At 42.4% G+C, this 16,991-nt stretch overlaps 1 long non-coding RNA gene across 4 annotated transcripts; it reads left to right on the top strand.

Annotated features, from left to right (window-relative positions):
* The first annotated feature begins 11,229 nt into the window (after positions 1-11,229).
* LOC110739187 lies at positions 11,230-15,062 on the top strand. Of its 4 annotated transcripts, none has more exons than XR_002514746.1 (4): positions 11,232-11,845; positions 13,216-13,304; positions 13,397-13,811; positions 14,843-15,062. It is a non-coding gene; the product is annotated as an uncharacterized LOC110739187 (long non-coding RNA). The 4 variants fall into 4 exon arrangements; XR_002514745.1 differs by having other exon boundaries at positions 11,241-11,845; positions 13,216-13,492; positions 13,696-13,811; XR_002514747.1 differs by having other exon boundaries at positions 11,264-11,845; positions 13,216-13,320; positions 13,696-13,811.
* The last annotated feature ends 1,929 nt before the right edge of the window (positions 15,063-16,991 follow it).

Below are 16,991 nucleotides of genomic sequence, written 5' to 3'. Positions count from 1 at the left end.
TCGCAGCCATGCAAGACAAAGTGGAGAGCTTTATAGCTAACCACAGAATGGGCCCCGAATTTTTACTGTTCGTGCCGGATCCAGAAGACACTGTCGTCTGGCCGGCTGGTACCAGCTATGATGATGACTGCTTTGGCTGCTATGTGGCGGCCATCAAAACTGGACTGCGCTTCCCATTACATCCGGCTGTTCAGCGGATTTTAGATGGGTATGATTTGGGGTTATGGCAGTTAGCCCCCAACTCTTGGGTAAACGTACTCGGCTATGTGGCCGGGTGCGAAATGTACGGGGTGGAGCCAAGCTTTGAGGCTTTCGCCCACATGAACTATTTCAGCCGGACCCCTAAGTTGGGAGGTACCGGCTGGTATCAATTAACAAGCCATAGGGGCTACCTCATGACGAGAGGTAAGGCGAACAAATGGAAGGATTGGCGGAACACCTTCCTTATCATCGAGGGTTCAGACACGGAGCTGAACAAACGCTTTAACAAGTGGAATAGGGATTCGCCTCTTCTCGCAGGCGGCCGAAGTATGCCGCCTGTTCCCCCAAAGGCTAAAAAAGAGATCCTAGACAAAGGACTCTTCAAAGTAGAGACTAGGGTGAACTCTACTTCAGGGGTACGAGAGCAAGTACCCCTAAACTGCGTCCCGAGCTTCAAGTGGCTCTATGACGAGTACTTTTTGGCCGCCTGTGGCCTCAGCAGTCGGTGCTCTAGAGGTAGCCGGCCTGACAAATACTCTGTTTTTTCACGCCTTGTTTACTTGGGATCTTTACTAACTTTGCTGTTTATTTTTTGCAGCTGACGCCATGAGTAAAATAACAGCATCCAAGACTGCGGCGGCCATGTTGCGGGCCTCTCTCATGCAACAGTCTTGTACCGACTCCCCCAACAAGGGGGCACCCTTGGTAGGCTTCGAAACTCTTCCTCTTTTAGGAGTTGTCTTATGCATATACTAACTCTTTTTTTTTTTTTTTTTTTTTTTTTTCAGTCGGGCACTCCAAGAGCTTCTTCCTCGCAACAGCCGGACCCCAAGGCCCGGAGGACGACTGTTGCAAGCTCTCCTGGGTCTTCCAGGAAAACAGTGGCGGCTGAGAAGCAGCCGGCCACTTCTTCTAAAACTCTGGCGGGGCCGCCTAGAAGTATGGACAATTACTTGTAAAAACTTTTACACTTTCTTCCTTCTTGACTAGGTCTAACTTGCTTTTTTACGCTTGATGCAGCCGGCCCTCAGGGGCCTGACTTGGTAGAGGTAGCCAAGTCCATGATCAAAGTAGTTCCTCCATCTGAAAGGGAGGCGGTCAGGGGTGTCGGCACCCTTGACCTTGATGGGATTGCAGGGGTCCTTGCTGAGGTATACTTTTTGAGTCTTTGAATTCCAGGACGCCTGTTATCATTTTTGTTTGGAAACTGACGCCTGTTTTTTTTTTTTTCTTTTTTTTGTACTTAGGCCCTGCTCCGAGTTAACGGCCTTCGCAAGCCGCTTGATCGGAAGAACAAAGAGGTAAAAACATGGCCGCCTCTGACTGTGATAAGGCAATGTTTCAAATTGCCCAAAATGAAGTACTGACCATTGATATTCTTTATTATCAGGCGCAGGCTACCGCCGCTGTTCGGGCTCAGTTAGAGGCGGCCCAGAAGAAGAATGACGAGCTGGAGGCGACCATCACAAATCTTAAGGCCGAGCTGAAACCTCTTCGCCAAAAAATGTACTCTTACGAAGCCATGGAGAAATCCTTGGCCAGCGTAAAAGAACGCCTGGTGAGCCAAGAGAAGAGTCTTACCCAAGAGCTCTCGGAAAAGGCCGAGCAAGAGAAGAAAGAGCTCGTCCGGGAGATGATGGAAGACTCCGCTCAAATCCAGCGCATGACCTGGGGCCGCCTGTTCCCCAATGCCGACTTTGCCTCTTGGGAAAGAACGTACCGCCAGTGTTCGGAAACATATAATCAAGAGATCCTGGCGGCTGTTGAAGAAGAGGCGTTGGGAGAAGCGTTGGAGGAGGAGGAGCCGGTTGTGGCGCTTGTGCCACTTGGGGGTAAGGCATCAAAAGAGGATGCAGCTGAAGCCGAGTCCAGCAAGAAGAGTGCTGACCAGGCGGCAGCTGCTAATACTGAACTGCCCCCTTCTTAAGCTTAATGTATTTTTTCCACGGCCTGCGTGCCGTTTGCTTTGTATTTACCCGGCCAGGGGGCCGGGGCTTTGAATATTTTGCTGGTCTTTAATGACCGGCTTATTTTTAATGAATTTTTGTTTGCTTCAAATTTGTCCAAGTATTCCATATCTAATATCCCATTGTTTACTAGACCGACTGTTGTACATGGCCGAACGTTTCAGACAGGTACGGATAGTTAGTACGCCGCCTATGCCCCTGGACGACTGGTTGTCTGTTTCCAGGATAGACGATCAGTCGGCCATTTATTCAATCGGTATTCGAACTATTTTGTCTGGATCCTTTTTAGGCAGGCGTGCCTGTCTTTTTGTAATTTTAACCAAGTAGGAAAGTGGTCTGACCAAGTAAATAGAGTATTACCTAGTCGCCAAGGAATTGAGTAGTAGAGATAACAAGCGGCGGGTACCGGTTGTTTCCCTTTATTGCCAATGTTTGTTGGCTTTTAACTCGTAATTCGTTAACTTAGCAAGAGTAGTGGTTGAGAGCCCCTGTTTGTTAAAAACAGGCGGACGACTCATACCTTTTAGGCTCCATACTAAGTTTGAGTGACTATTAAGTTAACATAGGAGTTACTTAGTCTTCGTCACAATCTAGATTGAGTAGTAGAGGTACCAGGCGGCGGAGGCCGGCTAATCCCCTTGATTTGCCAATGTTTGTTGGCTATTAACTCAATAGGTTACCTAGTAGGAATAGGGGTTTGAGTGCCCCTGTTTGTTAAAAACAGGCGGACGACTCAAACCTTTTAGGTTCCATACCAAATTTGAGGGAGTGACTATGAGTTAACGTTGGAGTTACTCAGTCGCCGTCACTTTTGTTTGAGAAGTAGAGGTACCAGGCGGCGTAGGCCGGCTAGACCCCTTGATTTGCCAATGTTTGTTGGCTATTAACTCAATAGGTACCCCCTGCATTTATCCCAAGTAATACAGGCGGTCATCTGACTCAGATGTCAACTGCTACCACTGGTTTGGTTAGTGATAAGAGTTATCCTTGTCTCAAAAACGGCTACGTGGTTGCCCTTGGGGACAATCGTATAGGTGCCGTGTAATTAGTTTATAGAACAATGTTCCACCCAAAAGGGAGCTGCTCTCTGCGACGAATTTCATCCGGAGGGATGCCGTCGGACGCCTGCTATGATGTTGGGATAGGTCGTACTAGTTTTGTAGATTTGATCAGTTGGCTTGGCGCCTGGTCTGATCATTCGGCCTGTGGCCTTGGTAAGTTCTTGGTGAACGTTGGTGCTAAAAAAAAGGAGGGTAGCCGCCTGTTAGGCACAGGGTCGGCCAGGCCCTAATCTTTTTAGCTAAGTATTAGGGGGGTGGCTATGTGTTTGGAACCAGTCGGCCATCTTCTTATGGAGAGTAGCCGACTATATGCCCAGGCGACATGCCCCTATTGTGAGTGAAATACTCAACGGAGAGTAGCCGACTGTAAGGGTACAGACGACATGCCCCTCTGAAGATAGAGTGTAAAACTCAATGGAGAGTAGCCGACTGTAAAAGTACAGACGGCATGCCCCTCGTAGTACAAAATTAAATAGTAAGTGCAAACTTTTATTAAGTAGCTCTTTACTTTACATCATTCAAAAGAAATATTTCTTAAGATTATCTACATTCCAAGTTCGAGGCAACGGTTGTCCGTCTGGTGTTTCCAGACGGTAGGTACCGTCCCTTACTTCCTCATAGATTCGGTAGGGTCCTTCCCAGTTGGGAGTTAGTTTGCCAGACTCATTAGCCCTACCAACTGCTTCCATTTTTCTAAGTACAAAGTCCCCTACTTTGAGTGGACGCCTGTGTACTTTTTTGTTGTATGATCTAGTCATTCTCAGGCGATAGATCTCATGGCGCAAGACAGCATTGCCCCTCTTTTCAGGAAGTGAGTCTAATGCCAGGCGCATGGCTTCCCAGTTTGCCTCTTCGTCATATAGCATTACACGAAGAGTCGGCTCGTAGTGTTCTATTGGAAGAACAGCTTCCGCACCGTAAGTTAGGAGGAATGGAGTTTCTCCAGTCGCCCCTTTTTCAGTCGTCCTAATGGCCCAGAGAACATGTGGTAGTTCATCCGCCCATAGGCCGCCTGCTCGTTCAATCTTTTTCTTGAGACCGTCTGAGATGATTTTATTAAAGGCTTCCACCTGGCTGTTTGCTTGTGGACGGCCGACAGATGCAAAGTAGTTTGCAATTCCTTGGTCACCCAACCAGCTTTTGAGAACAGGCGTCTCAAATTGGGGACCATTATCAAAAACCATAGACATGGGAACCCCGAACCGAGTGATGACATTTTTCCAAATGAATGAAATTACATCCTTCGTCTTGATTCCCTTTACCGCCTCCGCCTCTACCCATTTAGTGAAGTAGTCAACGGCAACAAGTATGTACCTTCTGCCGCCTGTAGCAGGCGTATATGGACCCAGAATGTCCATGCCCCACTTAGCAAACGGTAGTGGGCTGTGAATGGTAGTGAGGTCAGTAGCCGGACGGTGAATTAGTTTGCCAAACCTTTGGCACTTGTCACATTTTTTCACCATCTCCATTGCATCTGCTTCCAAAGTAGGCCAAAAGTAGCCCTGCCGCCTTGCCCTTTGAGCAAGCATCCTACCACCTATATGCGAAGCACAGTAACCAGAGTGAAGATCATCTAGTATCTCTCGTCCCTTTTTCTGGAGTAACACACTTTAAGAAGGGTTGAAGGTACCCCTCTTGTGAAGTTCTCCCTTAATCATTTCAAAACAAGTGGCTCGTTTTTTCAGTGCTGCCGCCTGTTGAGGATCATCCGGCAGTGTACCGTTTGTCAAATATGCCCTGATTGAATCCATCCAGGTTGAGCTTCTGTCTAGGATTCCAATAGGGTTTTCCTCGATGCTTCTCTTCTCCATTACTTCCCAAAAAACAGTTCGAGGAGTATCAGAGGAGGCGGATGATGCTAATTTTGACAGCGCATCCGCCTGGTTGTTTTCTGATCTCGGCACTTGGATCAGATGGAAATCCTCAAGGGAGCCGACTGCTTGTCGGACCGCCTGTAAATACTTGATCATGGCCGGATGGGTTGCTTCGTATTCGCCACTGTACTGACTCACTATCAATTGTGAATCGGAACAGGCGTCTATTTTTTCTTGCCCCTGCCGCCTTGCACATGCGGATCCCGGCTAGTAAAGCTTCATACTCTGCCTCATTGTTCGAAGCCTGAAAACTGAAGCGTAGAGCATACTCGAACCTGTCGCCCTCTGGCGACTGACATATGATGCCTGCTCCACAACCATTTGAAGTAGAGCTTCCGTCCACATATACCTTCCATACTTGGTCTGGAACTTGAGAGTCAGGAGGACGAGTCATCTCTACAATAAAGTCAGCAAAGGCTTGCCCCTTCATTGCTTTTCTAGGCTCGAAAGTAACTTCGAGGCTCTGTATTTCTATGGCCCATTTGATCATTCGGCCTGACGACTGCATGATGGTCAGCGGCCGCTTGATAGGTTGGTCTGTATACACGACGACTGTATGTGCCAAAAAGTAGGGCTTCAATTTTTTAACAGCCATGAAGAGTGCAAGACCAAATTTCTCAACTAGGGATACCTCAACTAGGCATTTTTCAGTACGTGACTGACAAAGTAGACCGGGAGCTGACAGCCGTCCCTTTCAGCAAGGAGAACAGCGCTTAACGTATGGTCAGAGACGGCCAGGTACATGTAGAGAACCTCTTTGGGCAAAGGGCTGACCAGCCTCGGCAAGGAATGCAAGTGAAATTTTAATTTCTGGAAGGCGGCCTCAGCATCCGGCCCCCATTCAAACCTTGCCTTTTTCTTAATTGCCTGGAAAACGTATAGGCATTTGTCACCTGATCGGCTTAGAAATCTACCCAAGGCCGCCAGACAACCTGTTAAACTTCTGAACCTCTCGGATGGTACGAGGCGACTGCATGTCAATGACCGCCTGCACCTTCTCAGGGTTCGCTTCTATTCCTCTCTGATTGATAAGGAATCCGAGAAATTTCCCAGACTCAACTCCAAATACACATTTCTTGGGATTGAGCATGACATGGTGCCGCCTGAGTGTGGCGAAAGTTTCTCGGAGGTCCGACAGATGATCTTTCTGAAGTTTAGTCTTGACAATCATATCATCAATATATGCCTCGACGTTTCTCCCAATCTGATCAAAGAACACAGTGTTTATCATTCGTTGGAAGGTAGCCGGGGCATTCTTAAGACCAAAACGGCATGACCGTGTAACAGTATAACCCCTGATCAGTGACGAAGGCCGTCTTCTCCTGATCTTTCTTCCATAAAGGAATTTAATGGAAACCAGAATAGGCGTCCATAAAGCTCATCAAAGCATGGCCGGCTGTTGAGTCGACCAGGTTATCAATTTTAGGCAGAGGATAACTGTCTTTGGGCACGCCTTGTTTAAGTCTGTGTAGTCTACACACATTCGCCAGGTGCCATTCGGCTTTTTAACAAGCACCACATTTGCAACCCAGTCTGGGAAGTAACATTGCCGAATGAACCCTGCATTAAGTAATTTTTTAACTTCGGCGGCTGCCGCCTGACTTCTTTCTTCGCCATGGTTCCGCTTCTTCTGCCGTACCGGCTTCTTTTTCGGATCCACAGCGAGTTTATGTACCGCCAGATCAGGACTAATGCCTGGCATTTCATGGACTTCAAATGCAAAGATGTCCTTGTATTCTTTCAATAGGTTGTGAAAGTCGTCACCAAGGTTTCTCAGAGCAGTCGTCCCAACTTTGACTGTTCGGTCAGGACGTGAGTCGTCTAAGATCAGGTCCGCATGCTCACCAGCCGGCTGAGGGCGGAACTCATCTGGCCGCTCCTCTGCCAATGATTGCCATTTTCTCGCTTTTCTTGCGGACTCTGTCTGGGACGCCTTTCTCTTTTTGCCGCCTGCTTCTTGAACAGGCGCACTCTCCTTGACATTGTCAAGGTCTGTTTTTTCTCCACTTGACCCAGTGGCCATAACAGTGGGCTTGACATCCGAGAGATAGCACTCTCGGGCCATCCTCTGATCTCCCCTTAGGGAGCCGACTGTTCCATTATCCCTCTCAAACTTGAGCAACATAAGAGACGGGATTATAACAGCCTTGGAATTATTCAGGGTTGGTCGACCCAGAATCATGTTGTAGGCCGAGAGTTCCTCTACTACTAGGAACCGGACTACCATGTGTCGTCCTTCCCCTTTTTCGCCCAGGCGAATGGGTAAATCTACTCGTCCCAGTGGGTGGACGACTCCTCCTCCAAACCCTATTAAAGGGTGGGAGGCCGGATGTATGCAGTCAGTCTGATATTTCAGTTTCGACAGACATTTGCTGCTGATGAGATCTGAGGAGCTCCCGGTATCTATGAGGATTCGGCCAACTCTCTGGTTGGCCACTTTACATTCAATAACGAGAGGGTCGTCATGAGGACCCCTTACCCCTCCTAGATCCTCTTCAGTGATGACAATCTCAGGAAATGTATATTTGGACGGCCGTCCTTGGTGAACGAAATTTACATCTAACCGCCTTATATTATCTTTGTTGCCCCTAATAGTGGGGCCGCCTCCTGAGAAGCCGCCTGCAATGGTGTAGACGACTGCATCATCTGTATCGGAGCTGTCGGCCTGTTGATTCTTTTTGGCCGACAGCTTTTTTGAGGAAGTGTTCCCCGTAGATTTCTTGACATAAGTGTCAAGATCACCTTGCTCAGCCAGGCGGTCTAGGTACCGCATGAGACTGATGCAGTCATTGGTATGATGACCAACGTCATCATGATAAGCACAGATTTTATCTTGGTTTCGGTTGTTTGCAGAACCCTTCATGGGGACCGGCTTCTCAATTGAGATCCGTCCCTTGATTTCTTTTAGGATAAACTGGTTATCCTTGTTAAACGCATACTTTGGGGAGTATGGTTTGAATTCTTTTTTCTTTTTCTGGGCCGGCTGTTTAGAGGAATCAGCCGCCCAGACCTCTTTTCTTTTCTCCTCTTTGTTTGACGACTGTTTCTGTCGTCCTTCTCTTTTGTCGAACCTTTTCCCGTCCGACTGTTTAATCGTACACAGATCAGTCGCCTGTATATAGGCTTCTGCTTCAATCAAGGCCTCTTGAAGAGTCGCCACCCTTTTTCGAACCAAATCAAATTTGAAGGTAGACCCGTCTTTGAGACCTCTTAAAAATTCTGTATAAGCTACCTCATCCGGTAACCCTTGAATCTGTATTCTCATCAGGTTAAAACCGCCTGATGTAAGAACGAAGCCCCTCCTTCTCGCCCTGCTGAATTGTTCCCAAATCAAGGGTCGTTTTCTTCGCAGGGATGTTCATGGCGAAGTTGGAGGCAAATAAGTAAGCAAGCGTCCTGAAGCTATTTACACAACCAGTCGGCAGGTTGCCGAACCATTGTTGTGCGATTCCTTTGAGAGTCGCTGGGAAACACTTGCACCAAGTGGGATCATCCAACCCTTGAAGGTACATTAGGTTGGTGAATGCCATCAGATGGTCTTCTGGGTTAGTAGTGCCGTCATAGGCGCCTACTAGTACATTTTTCACTTTGGCCGGCTGAGCGGCTTCAGTAATTTCCTTGGAGAAGGCCGACGGCTGTTCACCAAGTCTAAGCAACCGTAGCTGCCAGTCCATAGGTTGGACGTTTTTTGTTGTAGGTCCACCAAATGGAGGTGGCTGCATAAAATACTGTTGTTGCGGCACAAATGGTAAGTTTGGTACCGCCTGGGCACTATGAAAGCCGGACTGACGGGAGGTGCCGCCTGACTGACTCTCATGGTACGACTGAGTATGCCTCATCGAGGCATTTCGCAAACTGTCTTGAAAGTTTGAAGTAGAAGCCGACTCTGACAATCGGTCACTCTTCTTCTGCTCTAGCAGTAGCCGAGCATCTGTGAATGTTTGCTTTGACCCGTCCGCCTGAATATGACGAACCGGTTTCCTATTTCCTGTAGGATAACGGAATTTTGTGAAATCAAGGGCAGGTGGCTCCCGCTTTCTAGATTTAGGATGAGGAGTCGCCTCTCGCCCTTGAACTGGCTTCCTCTTCAGTGAAGTGGAGGGTTTCTTGGCCAACTGCTCCTTGACTGAAGCAGGCGGCTTCTTGTTGATTAACTCTTGAATCTCTCCCTTGAAGTCCCTCATGAAGGTCATGAGTTCGTTCCTTGTGATGGGAGCAGACCCATCAGTCGGCTGTTGCCGAACAGGCGGTGCGCCTGCTGGCTCGCTTCCTGTTTGAAGATGCTCCCGTTCCCTCCTTTCGGTATGACGGGTACGTCGAGCCCTTAGGGTCCCGTCTGGAGCTGTATGAGTTTCAACTTCAAATTCACTTTCGGTGTCATGGTCCGACTGAACTTGAGGGTCGTTTAGGGGACGCCTCTCTTCAGGAGTCGGTACAGACTTGGATGCCATCTCTGAAGTACTCTCCCCACAGACGACGCCAAATGTTTCGGGGTTTTCTGATGTCCTGCGGGAGAGTTACAATTCCGAGACTGGAACCGGACGCCTGTACCTGCAAAATAACGGAGACTCCTGGGAGCTCCGCCTCCAACGGTCAAGTTAGTACCTGATTAAGGAGTAATTAATGCGGAAATTAAAGTAATAAGGTCTCTCTAGGTGAGAGTGTTTAATGTTGGTAATCTGCTTTGTTAGCGAGATCAGCCGGTTATTAGTGTGTTCCGTAACGTTTCTGTTCTGTTCTGTTGTGTTTTTTTTTAATGAGGATTAATTAAGTATTTATAGTCTTGAGAAGCGTGCCACTCTCTAGGTTTAGGGTAAACCTAGGGCTGACCGGGCCTCTAAACAGGATTGGGCCTTGTTGGCCGGTTTTCCCATTTGGCATGGGTGGACACGTGGCGTGTCTCAATTGGTCCGTAGAGGACGTATCTGTGATTGACACGTGGCAGACTCCTATTGGCCTACGTGAAGGACACGTGGCGGAACCTGGTTGGTCCACTTATCAGACGGTGATTGGTGGATAAAAATCCCCTAATCACCTTTAACTGTAGAATAGTTGATCCTAGTAAAAATATGAGGTGCAACACGCGTCCCAATGTCCCGAGTCTTTGAGAATTTCTGGATCCGCTTGAGCAATGCAACAACCTCCTTTTCTAACTCCCCAAGAGAAGAGAAAGGGAAAGGAAGAAAGCCATATCTAATTGCTTGACAACTAGATTCGTACTTGACCCGCTTCCAAATGGCCGCATCAGTCACCACCCGTCTTGGAACAAAGTCATAAATCCCATATTGTGTCAATGGAGAAGACCCTGTCAAGTCAACACAGACATTGCGACCACGACCCCATGAATAAAGTAACAAATCTGCAAGTCTGAGAGCCCCGTCGTTCCCTCCAAATAACCCCATGTCCACCTCCTTTATAGATGAAATCCCTAATCGATAGCAAACATCAACAAGGGTATCTCGAACAACATTATGCCGATGTTTAATACCCATAATACCAGTACAAGACACCGCGTGATCACCGAAAATATCCTCAGCAAAAACCCTTGAACAAGCAGAGCACGGTGTCGTGATAGAGAACAATGGAACACCCAACCGGTAGCACATCGCACATCGATAAGTCTTGACGTTCATCGTCTGACCCAACCCCAAAATAGGGACCGCCCGAAGCGAAGCAAAGGTGTGATCTCCCTGCTGTGATTTCCATAATGCTGATTGTCGAGGAGTTAAAGATTAAGAAGTTTCTGCAGAAGCGGTAACCTTAGTGAAATATATATTTGCCAATTTCTTCATGAGTTTAGGAGCAGCGACCCTCACTAGGATTACTCAGAATATCAGACTCCACTATTCCATTAAACTGACCCAACGCATCCTCAAAGGCTTGTCCAAGACCAACAATGCCAGCATATTGTAGAGGTTGTGTCTGCAGTACATCATACTGCAGCCGAAAAGCAAGAAAAGCATAGTGACGAACATCACCTGCGGAATAAACACCAAACCCATGCCCCGAAGCAGTAACAATACGCTCCAAGGAAGAATGAAGAGCCCCATCGAAAGTGCGCTGAGCCATCTCAAAAGTAATAGGAGGACACTACTACATTTTTAACCAAATGCAACGGCTAAATTTTGGTTAACGCCACGGCTACGTACATAACCGTTGCAATAGCTAGGTCTATTGCGACGGCTGCTTAATACCTTCTCAATAATAGGGTCTAAAGCAACGGATAAGAGTTGGCCGTTGCAATAGGGCTTTTTTTTTTTTTTTTTTTTTTTTTTTTTTTTTTTTTGCAATAGGGCTGTTTTATACAATGAGTGTAAAATATGAACTTTTTACCTGGGCGCACTAAAAAATCCCACCTAATTTTTCTCCAAAATTAAAGTTTCACGCTTTCCTAAGAAAACCCGCCCTTCCTCTAAAAAAACAAAAGAAATCCGCCAAATTTCCTTTTTTTTTTCTTTTTCATGAATAATCAAAAAGGCTACAAACCCGATCCACCCAGCTTTCTCAATCAAATGGCTTTTTATAAAAAAAAACCAAAACAGGTTCTCTTCTTCAAATTTTCCAGCGGCATCTTGAATTTAAGGAGTGAGATGTTAGAGGAAGGAGCTAGGAATGGACCCCGCAAGCCGCAACCACCTTTGATCTGAGGACGATCTATGTTTTTGAATTTTGACGAGCGATTTCTGTCTCCTTTGATCTGACGGTGCCTCTTATTACTTCCTGGTTTTCAGTTTTCCAAGTTGTAAGTTTCTGTCCAACATTTAAACCTTAGATTCAATTTCACCTCTTTGTTTTTGTTTTGCCCAAGTGTTAAAATTTGTTGCTGCAATTGTACCTTTCTCTTTGTTTTTAAATCAAAATTGAAAAAACCTAATAGGGTGGAGAGGAGAAATCTGTTGCTGCAATTGTACATTCTCTTTGCTGGAGAGGAGAAATAGGGAAGAAGAAATTAAAAAAAAAAAAACAAAAAACTTCTTTCAGTTTTCTTTTAATTAAAAATGTTGCAGACTTAAAATTTGTGTGGTATGATAAGATAACATAATATTTTCCAGTTTCCTAATCACGACCTCTCGTTCTTAATAATTATTCTCAAAGTAATAAAGGTTTTAAATTGGTATTGTTGAACGCTTGTGTTTTTTATTTATTTGATTATTTTTTTCTAGATTATAGATATTGGTTGATAGTTAATTTACAATCTGGGTTGTGATTTTAAATTAATCATTAGACCAACAATTGATATGAGGAAAAGTGCTAGATTAGTGTTATTTAGACAAGTAGTTGATATTTCTGAAAAAAAAAACAAGTAGTTGTTAGGTGGTGCTAGATTAGTGCCCGAATTTCAAATCATTTCTAAGTTGTATGAGTTTCTCTCAAGCCTCAGCATAACTGTCCTGATGCATACATAAGCTAGGTGTAAATTGTCATGTATGGATATAAATGTATTAGCATGTTTGAGTGTGAGCATTACCTAATTTCAATTTATTCAATGTTCTGAATCTCTGTCTTATAGTTATATTAGAAATTTGTTGTATTTTCCTTTTCTAAAATGTCTCTATTTTGTATGATAATTTTAATCTAACTATCAATGTTGCCATATTTCATAACTCATTATATGGCTATCTTGAAATAAAATTGTACTGCCGGATGAAACTGTTCTTAAATAATAAACAACAAATTCTAGATTTTTAGAGATTAAGCAGTATTTGTGAGTTATGCAATATTTTTTTTTTTTTTTTTTACTATTTTAGATAATCATTTATTCTAGTTATTAATCTTATTATTGAAATTAAACAATCAGCCCCAATAACATATGAAGTATACAATAGTATCCAAAATACCTCAGCCATAATCCTTTATAGCTAACCCAGTTTAGATTTTCTTGTTTAATTCATTACCCAATTATATTATTCTACAATATTGACAAAATTTCTTACCAATAATTACACTAATATTTGTAAAAGGCTCATACAAGGTTTCTCGATGTTTGTGCTTAGATGGTTGCCAGTTTGGCTCATTTTGATATTGCATAGCTAATATGTCAAGATATAACAATTATCCTCTTATGTTTCAAATATCTTTAGTTCCCTCATATACTATTATTCTTCTGCACAGGGGATGACTTATGTATCATGGATTTGATATTATAGTTGATTACGTAGGCGTCCCAATGAAGTCCTAGACCACACTTTGAAGCAAAAAGAGTGAGCTTTAATTCTCGTATGTTTATAGATTTATTGCAAAGTTGTTTATTTTTTTATTGCTATGTCTTATTTGTTGGCATGTTCTTTTCAAGGGGAATTATCTAGGGGCTCATCCGTGGAGTGAATGTCAGGAGGATCAGCTAATGTTGATTAATATAAACTCATTACTTGTCCTAATATTACTTCAAGTAAATTTATATTCCTTGCCTAGATTTAATCGTGCTGCCTTGATATTTTTTCGTTGCTTTCAATTACATTTCATCTATTTGATTTTGAATGTATGCGTCTTTCTGCATATGAACAAATGGTATTCAATCTCAGTTACCTCTTCTGGAGTTAATGGACTGTGGTATGTTTATTTATGATCCTGACATGGATGATGCTTCTGTAGATGAAAGCAGTGATAAGTGTCCACAGAAAAGTAGCAAGCTAAGCTGCATCATATATATCCTGAAGCTTATTATCAAGCAAAAGAAACTTTGCTTGTGGGGTTGTTCTGGCTTAGATGTGAGTACCTCTACTTTACATTGACTAATTTCTCTTACTTTTCACACCTAGATTCTTTTCTGATTTAGTGAATAATTAAAATTTCAGCCCTATACTTATTTGTCTATTTGTCTAGAGCTTAATGACCTGAATCTTACCTCTTGTACAAAATTTGCATCCAGGTTATTAATTTGAAATATTAGATTTACAATGGATGGTTTTAATAAAAGTTGTTAATGTTAACAATTTTAAGGTTCAGAGAGGTTACTTCTTTAGTGTCCCAATTTAGTAAGTGTTCATGTAGCTGATTGTGAAAGTTTGATGTTTGAGGTTGTTGAAAGTCAGATATATATGAGTCCTCTCAGAAAATATTGATTGGTATACCTTCCTCTAACTACGTCTGTTGTTCCACTATTATTTCATCTTGTTGATAATACGGAAAGTTTTTTAAATTAGGTTTCTTTGAAATAATATCCATTTAAAACCTGCCTTAAGTTAAGCTAAATGGTTAGTGTTCTAGTAGCCTTAGTGAGACCATTTTCTGTAGCCTGACAATCTTAGGTATTTTTTAAGCTAGAGCTGCTTAACTTTGACATTGAACAAGCTCACACCTGACATACATGCCTATGATTGAGGTATTTTTCTTGTGAATTACAAATTTAATGGATGTTATATATAACTGTAAATTACAACAAATTATTTTCTGTTTTTGCTTTCTAGGATTAAAATGCTTGCAGATTAGCCGTTTTCAGAGTATAACAGTTTTCACGTTCATTTGTCCAAATAATTTTATTTATGTAAGCAGAGTTTTGCATTTTATTTTGTTCTGAACCTGATAATTAATTTCTGTTATGCTTGTATATGCCATTCTTGTCTTGTGAGTAATTTGCTAAACTCTGCAAAATCCTAAAACTAATGAAACAAATTTTGGGAAATCTGAGTAGTATCAACAAAGGAGGAATAATGTGAGTAGTTTTTGCTATATATATGTGTATCTGCTGTAATTTGGTCTGAGATATAATGTGATGAAGTTTGTGTATTTTGTTTATCAGGGGATTTAGATCCATTGGATATGGTGCAAATAGTGCTACAGGTGGAAGATGCTTCCAGAATTGCTTTACTTGAGAAATTTGAGAAGCAGGAGAAGAAATGATAATGTGGTTCAAAGAATTGCTGAAAATATTGTTTGGGGGACAAAATGATTTAATTTTAACTTTTAATTTTTTTTCTTAATTAGTTTAACTAGTGATAATTTAATTTTTTAATTTTCCTTATAGATAACAACGTAATTTTAATTTATATTAATAAAATTCTAATTTTTTTTTATTGAAAATTTTGCTTATTTTTTTTTTTTATTATCATTATTATTATTGGCATTAGGTATATGCATTGTGTGGCATTAGGTATTAGGAACCGTGGCATTAGGGAATATGCAACGTGGCATTATGTATAGGAAACCGTGGCATTAGGTATAGGTTATCGTGGCATTAGGTATAGGAAACCGTGGCATTAGCTAATACCTAATGCCACGGCAATAATGTAACCGTTGTATCAGGTATTGATCTAACGCAACGGATCATTGATGCCATGGCATTAGGTGTTATATGTCGTTGCATTAGACCTATTGCAACGCCAGCAGATGCCACGGTACATGGCCGTTGCGTTAGGCCTAATTCCACGGATTTTGATGCCTAATGCAACGAATTTGGGGGTTGCAATAGGTCAAAAATGTAGTAGTGAGGACAAGTACGCAATGCAAAGTAGAGTTTAGAAAATCCGGTACATGCCCTAAGTAACAACAGCTCACACTGAGGATCATCCAGCATAGCGACCTTATCCATAAAAGAAATGGTCTTGGTCACCCTCTACATCACAAGCTCACCACTAAAACCAGAGTCGGAACTAGCAGGACCAGCAAGCAACTTAACACCACGCAAAGGTCGAGCAGTATTAGGTGTAAAGACACCCACAATCCTGCTTCGAGGGTCTTCTGTAGGCCAGAAAACTTCTTTTTTTTCCATGTTAAGACGTAACCCAGAACGAGGCCATTCCTCAATAATCAATTGTAAGACCTTCCCCACCACCAACGTGTCACCAATAATAGTGTCGTCATCCAAATACCAAGCCTGAAGATGTACATCAAAAGCCTATCTGATTTTACACACCAGGGGCTGTAAAACCAAAGCAAAAAGCAAAGGACTAAGGGGATCACCTTGCTGCACCCCTTGAAACGACTATAAGGTTTGGTCTCCATAATATAATCTGGCTTGATTAGAATAGCATAATTCAACCCATCGCGAAATTCCCATTATTATTATTGTTATTATTACTATTATTATAAAAACAAACAAAATCATATAACTTACAAGAAATTAGTGGAAAACCGAGATATAATCTAGACCCCCACTTTTCTAGCTATAGAAAAGCTTATCCTAATGAAAATACGAGCAGCAGCAAGTGCTCCTATCTCTTTATTCTTTGAAAAATTCAGGACCCGTTTTAGCAACGCAACAACCCTCTTCTTTAACTACTACTATTACTACTATACTACTACTAGCTAGCTACTAATGTTGATAATTAAAGGATATGTAATAAAATGAAAATAATTAGAGGATTTAGAGTGAAAATATCAAGATTTAATTAATAATCAGATTCTTTCTCATTAAATACATTTGTTTTACATGTAACAAAGTAAACAATCTGATTAAAAACCTGAAATTGATAAAAAAAAAAAATGAAAATCATAACTACATTGGACTATAATAATCATATGATTGAAAAGTCTTAAACTACCATGACATTCCAAAAAGAAAATATTTAACATTGTTATGGCAAAAGTCAAGGAATTCTTTACCTATAATTCACAAAAGATGATCAAAGGTGGATTAGTGAATAGTGTAAAAGTCAAAGCGGGTCAAGTAAAAAAGAACGGAGGAAGTGTATATATATATATATATATATATATATATATAAGGGATCCGGTGAGAATAGGTTCATATGTGAGAATTTATACTTATATGAGAATTGATTTAAAATTTAGAACATGTTAATAAAAATTTAGAACATGTGAAGAGTATTAAAATTTTATACATATGAGTAATAATTTAGAACATTTGTGTGAGTAATATGTTAGAACATTTGATTTAAGAATTAGAACAGGTGATTAAAAATTTATAAAATTTGATTTATGAAATTTTAAAC

Source organism: Chenopodium quinoa, unplaced genomic scaffold (genome assembly GCF_001683475.1).
Source record: "Chenopodium quinoa cultivar QQ74 unplaced genomic scaffold, ASM168347v1, whole genome shotgun sequence".
NCBI classification, from domain to species: Eukaryota; Viridiplantae; Streptophyta; class Magnoliopsida; order Caryophyllales; family Amaranthaceae; genus Chenopodium; species Chenopodium quinoa.
Note: the sequence above shows the minus strand (reverse complement) of the source record. Positions and strands in the feature narration are given on the sequence as shown.